Below are 15,135 nucleotides of genomic sequence, written 5' to 3'. Positions count from 1 at the left end.
CACATCAGCATTCTGTTTTTCTTCTAATGCCTCAGTGACTTTGTCGTAGTGCTCAAGTAGCTGTGAGAGGCACGATCTTCCCGCTCGAAATCCATGTTGGCCTGGGTTGTGAAGGTCATTGGTCTCCATGAAATTGGTGACCTGACTCCTAATCACTCTCTCAAATACTTTTATGATGTGCGATGTTAGTGTAACTGGTCTATAATTCTTTGCCAATGCTTTGCTCCCTCCCTTGTGTAGAGGGGCTATGTCTGCTACTTTAAGTGCATCTGGTATCTCCCCCGTGTCCAAGCTCTTCCTCCACACTATACTGAGTGCCTGTGCTACCGGCACTTTGCATTTCTTTATAAATATTGAATTCCATGAGTCTGGACCTGGGGCCGAGTGCATGGGCATGTTTTCAATTTCTCTTCCAAAATTTAGTACGCTCGTGTTTATATCAGTTATATTTACAGGGGTTTGAATATCCCGCATAAAGAAATTGTCTGGATCTTCCACCTTCATGTTGTTTATTGGAGTGCTAAACATGTCCTCATACTGCTTTTTTAGGATTTCACTAATTTCTTTGTCATCCTCCGTGTATGAACCTTCACTTGTACGAATAGGTCCAATACTGGCAGTGGTTTTAGCTTTGATTTCGCATATGAGAAGAAATATTTTGGATTTTTCTTTATTTCCTGAATTGCTTTCAGTTCTAACTGCCTTTCTTCAGTTTCATATGAGTATTTCAATTTCCGCTCGATTTCTCCAATCTCCCTATTTAAATTATTCCTTCTTTGACGGGAAATTCGTGTCTGCATAAGCAGTTCCGTTATTTTTTTCCTCCGTTTATAGTGTCGTCTGCGTTCTCTTTTTACGTTAGATCTCTTTCTGGCTTTCCTCAAAGGAACATGTTTCAGACAGACTTGATACGCTTCTGAAGTCAGTTTTTCTATTCCTTCTGTAGGACTTGTATTACTTAGAACAGTTCCCCATGGAATGTTTGTAAGTTCCCTGTTTATTATCTCCCAGTCTATCCTTTTATTATTAAAATTGAATTTACTGAAAAGCCCCTCTCGCTTTATCAACGTTTTATGTCTATTCTGAGTATTGATGGTCGTTTGCACTTCAATGAGCTTGTGATCTGAGTATGTGGTATCTGATATCGTAATGTCTCTGATAATGTCTTCATTGTTCGTAAAGACCAGATCTAGAATATTTTCATTTCTCGTTGGCTCCGATATCTGCTGATTGAGTGAAACTGTCACAGAATCTAAGTAGTTCTCTAATCTGTGGTTGGTTAGGTCCTGATAGATTTCCTGGTATAATATTATTGTTTGCTATTTTCCACCTGAGACTAGGCAAGTTGAAGTCACCTAGGAAGATAATATCAGGTATCGGGTTCTCCAAATTATCAAGGCTATTCTCTATTTTGCTTATCTGTTCTGTGAATTCCTCAGCCGTTGCATCTGGCGGTTTGTATATTAGAATAATCACTAATTTTATTTTCTCTATTTTTAATCCCAGTACCTCTACCACCTCATTTGTAACGTTTAGGAGCTCCGAGCATACAAGGTCTTCCCTAATAAACAGACCCACTCCTCCATGTGACCTAATTTTCCTATCACACCTGTATAGGTTATATCCTTACACTTAGGTAATTACAAACCCATTTTAGCAGTAGTACTAACACATTAATTTACTAGCTTATTTAATATCTTGTTATATCTGGTATATGCTATGTATATAACCCCACCCCCAACTTGTGCACAGATAAACACTTAGCAGGATAAATTATAAATATACAGTCCACTTTGAATTAATAATAAATTAAAGTTCAATAAATCAGTAATTAAATATATAAACAAATTGAAAACAAACTCCTGCTAGGAAAATACCCACACAGGAGCAAAGCATTTGGCCAAGAATTATAAACCTGTCAATATAACGTCACAAAAATTATGGAGGGTTCCGGCCAGCACCAGTGTTACGGAGGGTTCCGGCCAGCACCAGTGTTACGGAGGGTTCCGGCCAGCACCAGTGTTACGGAGGGTTCCGGCCAGCACCAGTGTTACGGAGGGTTCCGGCCAGCACCAGTGTTACGGAGGGTTCCGGCCAGCACCAGTGTTACGGAGGGTTCCGGCCAGCACCAGTGTTACGGAGGGTTCCGGCCAGCACCAGTGTTACGGAGGGTTCCGGCCAGCACCAGTGTTACGGAGGGTTCCGGCCAGCACCAGTGTTACGGAGGGTTCCGGCCAGCACCAGTGTTACGGAGGGTTCCGGCCAGCACCAGTGTTACGGAGGGTTCCGGCCAGCACCAGTGTTACGGAGGGTTCCGGCCAGCACCAGTGTTACGGAGGGTTCCGGCCAGCACCAGTGTTACGGAGGGTTCCGGCCAGCACCAGTGTTACGGAGGGTTCCGGCCAGCACCAGTGTTACGGAGGGTTCCGGCCAGCACCAGTGTTACGGAGGGTTCCGGCCAGCACCAGTATTACTGATATAGTATAAAAATAGATATATATTTGTCTGATATAGACAAAAATACACGCCACAGCTTCGTGTCGTCCTTTGCAGATGACACAAAAATCAGCATGAAAATTACCTCTGCTGAAGACATTGAAAAACTACAAGCAGATGTCAACAAAGTTTTTGATTGGGCAGCAGAAAATAACATGATGTTTAACAGTGATAAATTTCAGGTACTCAGGTACGGCAAAAATGAGGATCTGAAACATAATACAGGGTACAAAACACAATCGAATCTTCCCATAGTAGAAAAACAGCATGCCAAGGATTTGGGAATAATGATGTCCGACGATCTAACGTTTAGGGAGCATAACCAAGCAAATATCGCGTCAGCCAGAAAAATGATCGGATGGATTACGAGAACTTTCAAATCCAGGGATCCCATCACAATGGTTGTACTCTTCAAGTCACTTGTGCTGTCCCGTCTCGAGTACTGCTCAGTACTCACTTCCCCCTTCAGAGCAGGAGAGATTGCTGAAATAGAGGGAATACAGAGAACATATACGGCACGCATAGACGAGATAAAACACCTAAATTATTGGGATCGTCTCAAAGCTCTCCAAATGTACTCTCTAGAAAGGAGACGAGAGAGATACCAAATAATATACACATGGAAAATACTGGAGGGTCAGGTCCCAAATCTACACAGTAAAATAACAACGTACTGGAGTGAACGATATGGAAGAAAATGCAAGATTGAACCAGTGAAGAGCAGAGGTGCCATAGGCACAATCAGAGAGCACTGTATAAACATCAGGGGTCCGCGGTTGTTCAACGTCCTCCCAGCGAGCATAAGAAATATTGCCGGAACAACCGTGGACATCTTCAAGAGAAAACTGGACGGTTTTCTAAGAGAAGTTCCGGATCAGCCGGGCTGTGGTGGGTACGTGGCCCTGCGGGCCGCTCCAAGCAACAGCCTGGTGGACCAAACTCTCACAAGTCGAGCCTGGCCTCGGGCCGGGCTTGGGGAGTAGAAGAACTCCCAGAACCCCATCAACCAGGTATCAACCAGGTTACGGAGGGTTCCGGCCAGCACCAGTGTTACGGAGGGTTCCGGCCAGCACCAGTGTTACGGAGGGTTCCGGCCAGCACCAGTGTTACGGAGGGTTCCGGCCAGCACCAGTGTTACGGAGGGTTCCGGCCAGCACCAGTGTTACGGAGGGTTCCGGCCAGCACCAGTGTTACGGAGGGTTCCGGCCAGCACCAGTGTTACGGAGGGTTCCGGCCAGCACCAGTGTTACGGAGGGTTCCGGCCAGCACCAGTGTTACGGAGGGTTCCCGCCAGCACCAGTGTTACGGAGGGTTCCGGCCAGCACCAGTGTTACGGAGGGTTCCGGCCAGCACCAGTGTTACGGAGGGTTCCGGCCAGCACCAGTGTTACGGAGGGTTCCGGCCAGCACCAGTGTTACGGAGGGTTCCGGCCAGCACCAGTGTTACGGAGGGTTCCGGCCAGCACCAGTGTTACGGAGGGTTCCGGCCAGCACCAGTGTTACGGAGGGTTCCGGCCAGCACCAGTGTTACGGAGGGTTCCGGCCAGCACCAGTGTTACGGAGGGTTCCAGCCAGCACCAGTGTTACGGAGGGTTCCAGCCAGCACCAGTGTTACGGAGGGTTCCAGCCAGCACGAGTGTTACGGAGGGTTCCAGCCAGCACCAGTGTTACGGAGGGTTCCAGCCGGCACCAGTGTTACGGAGGGTTCCAGCCAGCACCAGTGTTACGGAGGGTTCCAGCAAGCACCAGTGTTACGGAGGGTTCCAGCCAGCACCAGTGTTACGGAGGGTTCCAGCAAGCACCAGTGTTACGGAGGGTTCCAGCAAGCACCAGTGTTACGGAGGGTTCCAGCCATCACCAGTGTTACGGAGGGTTCCAGCAAGCACCAGTGTTACGGAGGGTTCCAGCAAGCACCAGTGTTACGGAGGGTTCCGGCCAGCACCAGTGTTACGGAGGGTTCCGGCCAGCACCAGTGTTACGGAGGGTTCCAGCAAGCACCAGTGTTACGGAGGGTTCCAGCCAGCACCAGTGTTACGGAGGGTTCCGGCCAGCACCAGAGTTACGGAGGGTTCCAGCCAGCACCAGTGTTACGGAGGGTTCCAGCCAGCACCAGCGTTACGGAGGGTTCCAGCCAGCACCAGTGTTACGGAGGGTTCCAGCCAGCACCAGTGTTACGGAGGGTTCCAGCCAGCACCAGTGTTACGGACGGTTCCAGCAAGCACCAGTGTTACGGAGGGTTCCAGCAAGCACCAGTGTTACGGAGGGTTCCAGCAAGCACCAGTGTTACGGAGGGTTCCAGCCAGCACCAGTGTTACGGACGGTTCCAGCAAGCACCAGTGTTACGGACGGTTCCAGCAAGCACCAGTGTTACGGAGGGTTCCAGCAAGCACCAGTGTTACGGAGGGTTCCAGCAAGCACCAGTGTTACGGAGGGTTCCAGCCAGCACCAGTGCTGGGCCTGTACCTTTGATCTCGAATCATTTAATAACTTTAAATCGTGTATTAAATACTTGTAGTTGTAAAGAAGGCTTAGAAGGTAATGGGTGCCGAGACGCCTCTCCTGCTCCACAATTATCAAAGAGAGAGAGGAGGCTGGCTGCCAGGTGCCTCTACCCTACACACTAAGTATCGATTGTCCCGCCCCTCCTCCTCCTCCTCCTCCACTACACTCTCAACCTCCCCCCTCTTCCCTCCTTCCCTCTCATCCCACACTCGCCCCTCTACCTCTCCCCACTCTCCTACCCACCTTCGCCCCTTATACTCGCCCCCTCCGTTCACCCTCAATTCCCCCTGCGGGTCTAGGAGGCCCAAGTATGAGGCAACTCCGGGGCCCAACACCGGGATCCAACACCGGGGGCCAACACCGGACCAACACAGGAGTCATACCCATCGTCAAGTACATGACACACGGGACCAGGAGTGATTAGAGATAGAAATAAGACCTCCCGGAAGCTGCGAAAATGGCGAATAAGCAAAGAATATCTTTAACATAAACCAATGAAACGTTTGACCATTCCTGCCCCAGTGGCAGTGGAAACCCGGGCGGCGCTCAGTATGATATTAATGACCCGTGACACGACCTGTGGTACGAGACCACACAGGCATCACCCATGGAATAAAGTGCGGGTGTAATAATTATAGAATGAAATAAAAGCAATATGTCAACAATTGGCAATGAACCAGTGAACATACGATAGGGGGGGGGGGCCAGACCATCCCCCTTCCCCCCCCACACACACACACAAGGCCAAGAGAAGAATACGAGAGAGTGAGTAACTGGCTGAAGTTAATTGGAAAAACAGTAACAGTGTCACAGAAGCGAGGGCTAAGGCTCTAATACTCCAGCGATTTTAATTACAAGGCAACACTGTATGAAGACCCTCCCCCCTGCCCCACGGGGTAGACCCCCCTGCCCCACGGGGTAGACCCCCCTGCCCCACGGGGTAGACCCCCCTGCCCCACGGGGTAGACCCCCCCTGCCCCACGGGGTAGACCCCCCCTGCCCCACGGGGTAGACCCCCCCTGCCCCACGGGGTAGACCCCCCCTGCCCCACGGGGTAGACCCCCCCTGCCCCACGGGGTAGACCCCCCCTGCCCCACGGGGTAGACCCCCCTGCCCCACGGGGTAGACCCCCCCCCGGGGTATACACCGAGGGCACACGTTCCTTGAAGCAACATGTGACAGAGCGTTAAGCAGAAAGGGGGCGAGGACCCCCTCCAGCATCACCAGAGCTGCTGTTTACTGAGAATGAGGCAAATGTCAACATGATAAAGGTATAAGATGTCTCTTGGCCGCTAGTGACCTCTGCAGTATCATGCTAGAGTACATAGTGGAGTTTAAGGAGTAGGTCAGACCCAGTAACATGCTGAGGCAGATGAGTAACACACACACCTGATGACATCAGCAGCGTCAGCGACTATCTGCTTCAAGTCCAATGGCAGAGTGAACTGATGGGAAGACGGTACACGAGATGAAGGGAATTCATTGGCCGGAAATGTGAAGATGCCGCCGAGCCGTTCATCCTACTCAAGGAGCAGTTGGACGAAAGAAAACCAAAGTAAACCCCTTCAACAGGCAATGCAGACAAGCGAAGGAAAAGACCAAAAAAATCGTGGGAAAAAGTAAAAGAACTTTGAACAGAGGACAAAAGGGGCACTAATGAGAGCCAGAAATGAGTACACCTGAGTCAAGAGGGAAGCTGAGAGGCAATTTGAAAATGACATTGCAGCAAAAGTTAAGTCCCAACCAAAGCTGTTGTTCAGCCATATTTGGTGAAACACATTCCAGGACGATGATGGGATCAGGTTAAGGAAACATGGGATAAGTCTAATGGAAAATGATAAGGAGGAGGAATGTGACGAACTAGATAAAGAGGTTTCAAGTGATCTTATACAGGGACCAACGTGGAGACCCAGGTCGAGAGATGAAAGACTAGAAGAAACACTGGATGACACAGTAGTTAGTGTAAGAGATAATAAAACACCTGAAAGAACTAGATGTAACAACATTAACAGGACGCGACTTTTGATATCTCAATGGCTGCTGAAGAACACTCCAGAAGTACTTTGTTATATATGATAATATTGACCACGAAGGAAAAATGAAAGCAGAATGAACTTGAGCGCTCTCATGATTAAAATTACACTAAAATTTCATTATCAAAATTAAACACAATATATATGTCATGCTTGACAAGTCACCAGTTTGAGTTAACAGAGCATGAATATAAAATTTTTCTCACGAGGAACGAGAAGTTGAAGTACCATACCCTGCGGTTACCTTGCGTTGAGCTCACACTAGGCTGGTTAAAGCAGCGGCCGTCCTCCCCAGACAACCCGTCCTCACACTAGGCTGGTTAAAGCAGCGGCCGTCCTCCCCAGACAACCCGTCCTCAAACTAGGCTGGTTAAAGCAGCGGCCGTCCTCCCCAGACAACCCGTCCTCACACTAGGCTGGTTAAAGCAGCGGCCGTCCTCACACTAGGCTGGTTAAAGCAGCGGCCGTCCTCACACTAGGCTGGTTAAAGCAGCGGCCGTCCTCACACTAGGCTGGTTAAAGCAGCGGACGTCCTCACACTAGGCTGGTTAAAGCAGCGGACGTCCTCACACTAGGCTGGTTAAAGCAGCGGCCGTCCTCACACTAGGCTGGTTAAAGCAGCGGCCGTCCTCACACTAGGCTGGTTAAAGCAGCGGCCGTCCTCACACTAGGCTGGTTAAAGCAGCGGCCGTCCTATCCAAATGCATTCATCAATTTTAACATACTGAGTATTAAATATTGGTTTGTTATCATATATAAATTAATATTATACATAAATATTATATGTATAGTTATGCGTAGGTTATGTAAGGAGTTTAGGTTCTGTTGGCGATTATTTGTTTTTGAAGTACGTTGGTGAAGCATTTATAGCAACCCGTCCTCGACTCAAGTCCATTACATCCAGCGGTCGACCCCACAGACGCATTCATAAACTTTTACATGCTGTTCATTCAAAATTGGACCTTTCTCAAATATAAATTAATATTATAAATATATTAGCATATTGTGCATATATAGACAAAGGTTACGTTAGGTGTTTAGGTTCTGTTGGCGATTATTTGTAGTACGTGGGTGAAGCATTTACAGCGTTGAGGTTCGAACAAAAGTCGTCAGTGAAGCACTTGTTCCGGAAGTGTTCGAACGAAATTAGTTGAGTCATGTGTAAACCGTTTTTTATTCATAAACAGGGGGATTGGCGGGTGCATGGTATCACTTTTGGGTCTTTGTTTGAAGGAGGGGCTGATCGTCTGGTCAATCAGGCTGTTGGACGCAGCTGCTCGCAGCCTGACGTATGAATCACAGCCTGGTTGATCAGGTATTCATTGGAGGTGTCTCACTCTTGAACACTGTGAGGGGTCGGCCAGTTATGTCCCTTATGTGTAGTGGAAGCGTGTTGAGCAGTCTCGGGCCTCTGATGTTCTCTCTCGGAGTACCTCTTGTAGGGTATACTGTGAGAGTAGGCTTCTAAACTGTTAAATTCCCGCAGCCCCTCCCCCCTTCCACCTATCACTTAACCGTAACAATAGTACCAATTCTCCCAGTGCCTGGCGGACCAATAAGTAGAGGTCAATGCTTAGGTACATAGTTCTGATTGCACCACGGTTTCAGGTGCTGGCTGGCTGGCTAGTACCAGAGGTACAACATCTCTAGATCCCCATCCTAACCTAACCTTGTGGAGGTTCCGGATACTAGGACCCATCCCCCTCCCCCCACCCTAGCCTAGGCCATAGGGATCGGTCCAAGTATGTTTCCCCAACACACACACACACACACACACACACACACACGAGTGTAACACAGTGTGTGTGAATCAACTGCTAGACTTCCCTGAAGTGTAAACACACAGTTTAAAGACTCAAGCTCCTTATCAGAAGCCGCTGCAATTGCATCACCACAAGAAGAGGAACAATGCGTACAGGGAGAGCTGGAGGTGGGAGTCGTTCCACCTGCAACGGGCGCCACGGATCCCTGCCACGTCGTCCTGTACGTGGCTCTCCTACACTGTCACCCACCACCCGTGGCGCAAGCTGGCCCAGACGCTTCCTGGCGCACAAGCTGGCCCAGACGCTTCCTGGCGCACAAGCTGGCCCAGACGCTTCCTGGCGCACAAGCTGGCCCAGACGCTTCCTGGCGCACAAGCTGGCCCAGACGCTTCCTGGCGCACAAGCTGGCCCAGACGCTTCCTGGCGCACAAGCTGGCCCAGACGCTTCCTGGCGCACAAGCTGGCCCAGACGCTTCCTGGCGCACAAGCTGGCCCAGACGCTTCCTGGCGCACAAGCTGGCCCAGACGCTTCCTGGCGCACAAGCTGGCCCAGACGCTTCCTGGCGCACAAGCTGGCCCAGACGCTTCCTGGCGCACAAGCTGGCCCAGACGCTTCCTGGCGCACAAGCTGGCCCAGACGCTTCCTGGCGCACAAGCTGGCCCAGACGCTTCCTGGCGCACAAGCTGGCCCAGACGCTTCCTGGCGCACAAGCTGGCCCAGACGCTTCCTGGCGCACAAGCTGGCCCAGACGCTTCCTGGCGCACAAGCTGGCCCAGACGCTTCCTGGCGCACAAGCTGGCCCAGACGCTTCCTGGCGCACAAGCTGGCCCAGACGCTTCCTGGCGCACAAGCCGGCCCAGACGCTTCCTGGCGCACAAGCTGGCCCAGACGCTTCCTGGCGCACAGGCTGGCCCAGACGCTTCCTGGCGCACAAGCTGGCCCAGACGCTTCCTGGCGCACAGGCTGGCCCAGACGCTTCCTGGCGCACAGGCTGGCCCAGACGCTTCCTGGCGCACAAGCTGGCCCAGACGCTTCCTGCCGCACAGGCTGGCCCAGACGCTTCCTGGCCCAGACGCTTGCTGGCCCAGACGCTTCCTGGCGCACAGGCTGGCCCAGACGCTTCCTGGCGCACAAGCTGGCCCAGACGCTTCCTGGCGCACAAGCTGGCCCAGACGCTTCCTGGCGCACAGGCTGGCCCAGACGCTTCCTGGCGCACAAGCTGGCCCAGACGCTTCCTGGCGCACAAGCTGGCCCAGACGCTTCCTGCCGCACAAGCTGGCCCAGACGCTTGCTGGCCCAGACGCTTGCTGGCCCAGACGCTTCCTGGCGCACAGGCTGGCCCAAACGCTTCCTGGCGCACAGGCTGGCCCAGACGCACAAACTGGCCCAGACGCTTCCTGGCGCACAGGCTGGCCCAGACGCTTCCTGGCGCACAGGCTGGCCCAGACGCTTCCTGGCGCACAGGCTGGCCCAGACGCTTCCTGGCGCACAAGCTGGCCCAGACGCTTCCAAAGCTTTGATTGCCAAAGCTCTGGCACCGCGGAGACCATTACATAAATTTTCGAAGCCGTCCGACTTAACATGAGAACGGAAGGTTAGCATCCAATGCCTCTACTGGAGTAATGGTAACTGTCTCGGCTGGTGTCAAGAAAACCAGCAGGACTGGACAGCTCCTGGTAGCAGGACTGGACAGCTCCTGGTAGCAGGACTAGACAGCTCCTGGTAGCAGGACTGGACAGCTCCTGGTTGCAGGACTGGACAGCTCCTGGTTGCAGGACTGGACAGCTCCTGGTTGCAGGACTGGACAGCTCCTGGTTGCAGGACTGGACAGCTCCTGGTTGCAGGACTGGACAGCTCCTGGTTGCAGGACTGGACAGCTCCTGGTTGCAGGACTGGACAGCTCCTGGTTGCAGGACTGGACAGCTCCTGGTTGCAGGACTGGACAGCTCCTGGTTGCAGGACTGGACAGCTCCTGGTTGCAGGACTGGACAGCTCCTGGTTGCAGGACTGGACAGCTCCTGGTTGCAGGACTGGACAGCTCCTGGTTGAAGGACTGGACAGCTCCTGGTTGCAGGACTGGACAGCTCCTGGTGTCAATAAAGGTACCTATGGACTTCTTGATTTAAGAGCCAACTATTTCCCAAGTGATGGGGTTTGGTTCAGGGAAAGTTAGTCATTAATTTTGTTTTATTAAAATACTCTAAGGAGTAAACTTTCAGACCTGACGCGCTCTTAGACCAAACTTACCTTCAAGTCGGCCATTTTGGTCAGTGCACGAGGAAAGGTGATGGCTCAGTGACGAACACTATGAACATGTCTCTGTCGAGTCTTCATCCGACCTGGTCGAGGCCACACACTCGACCTGGTCAAGGCCACACACTCGACCTGGTCAAGGCCACACACTCGACCTGGTCAAGGCCACACACTCGACCTGGTCAAGGCCACACACTCGACCTGGTCAAGGCCACACACTCGACCTGGTCAAGGCCACAACACTCGACCTGGTCAAGGCCTCACACTCGACCTGGTCAAGGCCACAGCCTGCCAGACGCTGCCTTAAAGCCCCCTCGGGATATTACCTGTAAATAAAGAGGACCAAAATTAACACGACTGGCCTGGGCACAACCGTCAATATTGTGTGCTGTTAATACTATATTCTATCAACACTACCTCAGGTAAATACTCACAGTAATATGTAATATTGGAAGTGTGTACTCTCATGATGATAATATGTACTCTCAATGTGTGGTTGGGTGCCAATTGACCAACACCTCTCTCTGTCCCCCCCCCCTCCCTCCCACGAGTGCAATAGTCAACACAGTAAAATCCGGATCATCTACTGTGAAAAGCTCAGTCCCCCAAGGTACCTTACTTGCTCTTTTCTACTACTACTACTACTACTACTAGTAGACGTATCTACTTGATCTGTTCTACTGCTCTCCTGATCCGGTACTTTTTCTCATGCTAATATCAGCCATAGACAAGGATACAAACTACAGCACTGTATCATCATTTGCAGATGACACTAAGATTTTGATAGGAGTAGACAATATGGGTCAATATAGAGCTAACTTTGCCATGTATGATGGGAAGTTTGTAAGCCTCTCTCCTGCGCCTCCCCTCCCCCTCCCAGGACACTTCCACCACCCAGATATAACCACGCCCTCAAGCAAGCACCCTCCCACAGCCCACACCCCTCCCACAGCCACACCCCTCCCACACCCACACCCCTCCCACCTTAAGGTTACCTTAAGGTGCTTCCGGGGTTTAGTGTCCCCGCGGCCCGGTCGTCGACCAGGCCTCCTGGTTGCTGGACTGATCAACCAGGCTGTTGGATGCGGCTGCTCGCAGCCTGACGTATGAGTCACAGCCTGGTTGATCAGGTATACTTTGGAGGTGCTTATCCAGTTCTCTCTTGAACACTGTGAGGGGTCGGCCAGTTATGCCCCTTGTGTGTAGTGGAACACACCCACATCCCCCTCCCACAGCCACACCCCTCCCACAGCCACACCCCTCCCACAGCCCACATCCCCCTCCCACAGCCACACCCCTCCCACAGCCCACATCCCCCTCCCACAGCCACACCCCTCCCACAGCCCACAGCCACACCCCTCCCACAGCCACACCCCTCCCACAGCCCACATCCCCCTCCCACAGCCACACCCCTCCCACAGCCCACATCCCCCTCCCACAGCCCACATCCCCCTCCCACAGCCACACCCCTCCCACAGCCCACATCCCCCTCCCACAGCCACACCCCTCCCACAGCCCACATCCCCCTCCCACAGCCACACCCCTCCCACAGCCCACATCCCCCTCCCACAGCCACACCCCTCCCACAGCCCACATCCCCCTCCCACAGCCACACCCCTCCCACAGCCCACATCCCCCTCCCACAGCCACACCCCTCCCACAGCCACACCTCTCCCACAGCCCACATCCCCCTCCCACAGCCACACCCCTCCCACAGCCCACATCCCCCTCCCACAGCCACACCCCTCCCACAGCCACACCCCTCCCACAGCCCACATCCCCCTCCCACAGCCACACCCCTCCCACAGCCCACATCCCCCTCCCACAGCCACACCCCTCCCACAGCCACACCCCTCCCACAGCCCACATCCCCCTCCCACAGCCACACCCCTCCCACAGCCCACATCCCCCTCCCACAGCCACACCCCTCCCACAGCCACACCTCTCCCACAGCCCACATCCCCCTCCCACAGCCCACATCCCCCTCCCACAGCCACACCCCTCCCACAGCCACACCCCTCCCACAGCCCACATCCCCCTCCCACAGCCACACCCCTCCCACAGCCACACTAGGGCATATCCATTGGCCAGATCTACGCCACTCTCGCCCTGGCCGAATTCAATATTCAGAGGGCGAATGAACCTAAATTATTTCCATTCTTCCCGCCAATACCTTTCTGTTGCGGCTGATTTACAGCACCGGTAAAGAACGCCCCCCCCCCCCAGGGGGCGGTGAGGAACACGCGCTGGTGGGGGTGGGGCAGGTGTGTGGGGGGTGGCAGGTGTGTAGGGGGGTGGCAGGTGTGTGGGGGGTGGGGGGGGTGGCAGGTGTGTGGGGGGGGTGGCAGCTGGGGGGGATGATGGCAGCTGGGGGGTGATGGCAGCTGGGGGGGTGATGGCAGCTGGGGGGGGGTGATGGCAGCTGGGGGGGGTGATGGCAGCTGGGGGGGGGGGTGATGGCAGCTGGGGGGGGGTGATGGCAGCTGGGGGGGGGTGATGGCAGCTGGGGGGGGTGATGGCAGCTGGGGGGGGGTGATGGCAGCTGGGGGGGGCTGATGGCAGCTGGGGGGGGCTGATGGCAGCTGGGGGGGGTGATGGCAGCTGGGGGGGGGGTGATGGCAGCTGGGGGGGGGTGATGGCAGCTGGGGGGGGGGTGATGGCAGCTGGGGGGGGTGATGGCAGCTGGGGGGGGGTGATGGCAGCTGGGGGGGGTGATGGCAGCTGGGGAGGTGATGGCAGCTGGGGGGGTGATGGCAGCTGGGGGGGTGATGGCAGCTGGGGGGGTGATGGCAGCTGGGGGGGTGATGGCAGCTGGGGGGGTGATGGCAGCTGGGGGGGTGATGGCAGCTGGGGGGGGTGATGGCAGCTGGGGGGGGGTGATGGCAGCTGGGGGGGTGATGGCAGCTGGGGGGGTGATGGCAGCTGGGGGGGTGATGGCAGCTGGGGGGGTGATGGCAGCTGGGGGGGGTGATGGCAGCTGGGGGGGTGATGGCAGCTGGGGGGGTGATGGCAGCTGGGGGGGTGATGGCAGCTGGGGGGGTGATGGCAGCTGGGGGGGTGATGGCAGCTGGGGGGGTGATGGCAGCTGGGGGGGGGTGATGGCAGCTGGGGGGGGGTGATGGCAGCTGGGGGGGTGATGGCAGCTGGGGGGGTGATGGCAGCTGGGGGGGTGATGGCAGCTGGGGGGGTGATGGCAGCTGGGGGGGTGATGGCAGCTGGGGGGGTGATGGCAGCTAGGGGGGGGGTGATGGCAGCTGGGGGGGTGATGGCAGCTGGGGGGGTGATGGCAGCTGGGGGGGGTGATGGCAGCTGGGGGGGGTGATGGCAGCTGGGGGGGGGTGATGGCAGCTGGGGGGGTGATGGCAGCTGGGGGGGTGATGGCAGCTGGGGGGTGATGGCAGCTGGGGGGGGTGATGGCAGCTGGGGGGGGTGATGGCAGCTGGGGGGGGTGATGGCAGCTGGGGGGGGTGATGGCAGCTGGGGGGGGTGATGGCAGCTGGGGGGGTGATGGCAGCTGGGGGGGGTGATGGCAGCTGGGGGGGGTGATGGCAGCTGGGGGGGTGATGGCAGCTGGGGGGGGGGGTGATGGCAGCTGGGGGAGTGATGGCAGCTGGGGGGGGATGGCAGCTGTGGGGGTGATGGCAGCTGTGGGGGGTGATGGCAGCTGTGGGGGTGATGGCAGCTGTGGGGGTGATGGCAGCTGTGGGGGTGATGGCAGCTGGGGGGGTGATGGCAGCTGGGGGGTGATGGCAGCTGGGGGGGTGATGGCAGCTGGGGGGGTGATGGCAGCTGGGGGGGTGATGGCAGCTGGGGGGTGATGGCAGCTGGGGGGTGATGGCAGCTGGGGGGGTGATGGCAGCTGGTGGGGTGATGGCAGCTGGTGGGGTGATGGCAGCTGGGGGGGTGATGGCAGCTGGGGGGGTGATGGCAGCTAGGGGGGGTGATGGCAGCTGGGGGGCTGATGGCAGCTGGGGGGGTGATGGCAGCTGGGGGGGTGATGGCAGCTGGGGGGGGTGATGGCAGCTGGGGGGGGTGATGGCAGCTGGGGGGGTGATGGCAGCTGGGGGGGTGATGGCAGCTGGGGGGGG

The 15,135-nt window shown here is 55.2% G+C and overlaps 2 long non-coding RNA genes across 2 annotated transcripts in view; both read right to left on the bottom strand.

The window, feature by feature from the left end:
• The window catches only part of LOC138357261 (uncharacterized), a 591,549-nt gene that overhangs the window by 208,477 nt on the left and 367,937 nt on the right, over positions 1-15,135 (bottom strand). The gene's annotated exons all lie outside the window — the stretch shown is intronic.
• The window catches only part of LOC138357265 (uncharacterized), a 164,273-nt gene that overhangs the window by 75,952 nt on the left and 73,186 nt on the right, over positions 1-15,135 (bottom strand). The window contains exon 2 of the long non-coding RNA XR_011224871.1: positions 11,042-11,373. This is a non-coding gene — a long non-coding RNA (uncharacterized lncRNA). The remainder of the gene's footprint in view (positions 1-11,041; positions 11,374-15,135) is intronic.

This window comes from Procambarus clarkii, chromosome 7, assembly GCF_040958095.1.
Source record: "Procambarus clarkii isolate CNS0578487 chromosome 7, FALCON_Pclarkii_2.0, whole genome shotgun sequence".
Lineage (NCBI taxonomy): Eukaryota > Metazoa > Arthropoda > Malacostraca > Decapoda > Cambaridae > Procambarus > Procambarus clarkii.
The sequence above is the reverse complement of the archived record's forward strand: the minus strand, read 5'-3'. Positions and strand labels throughout refer to the sequence as shown.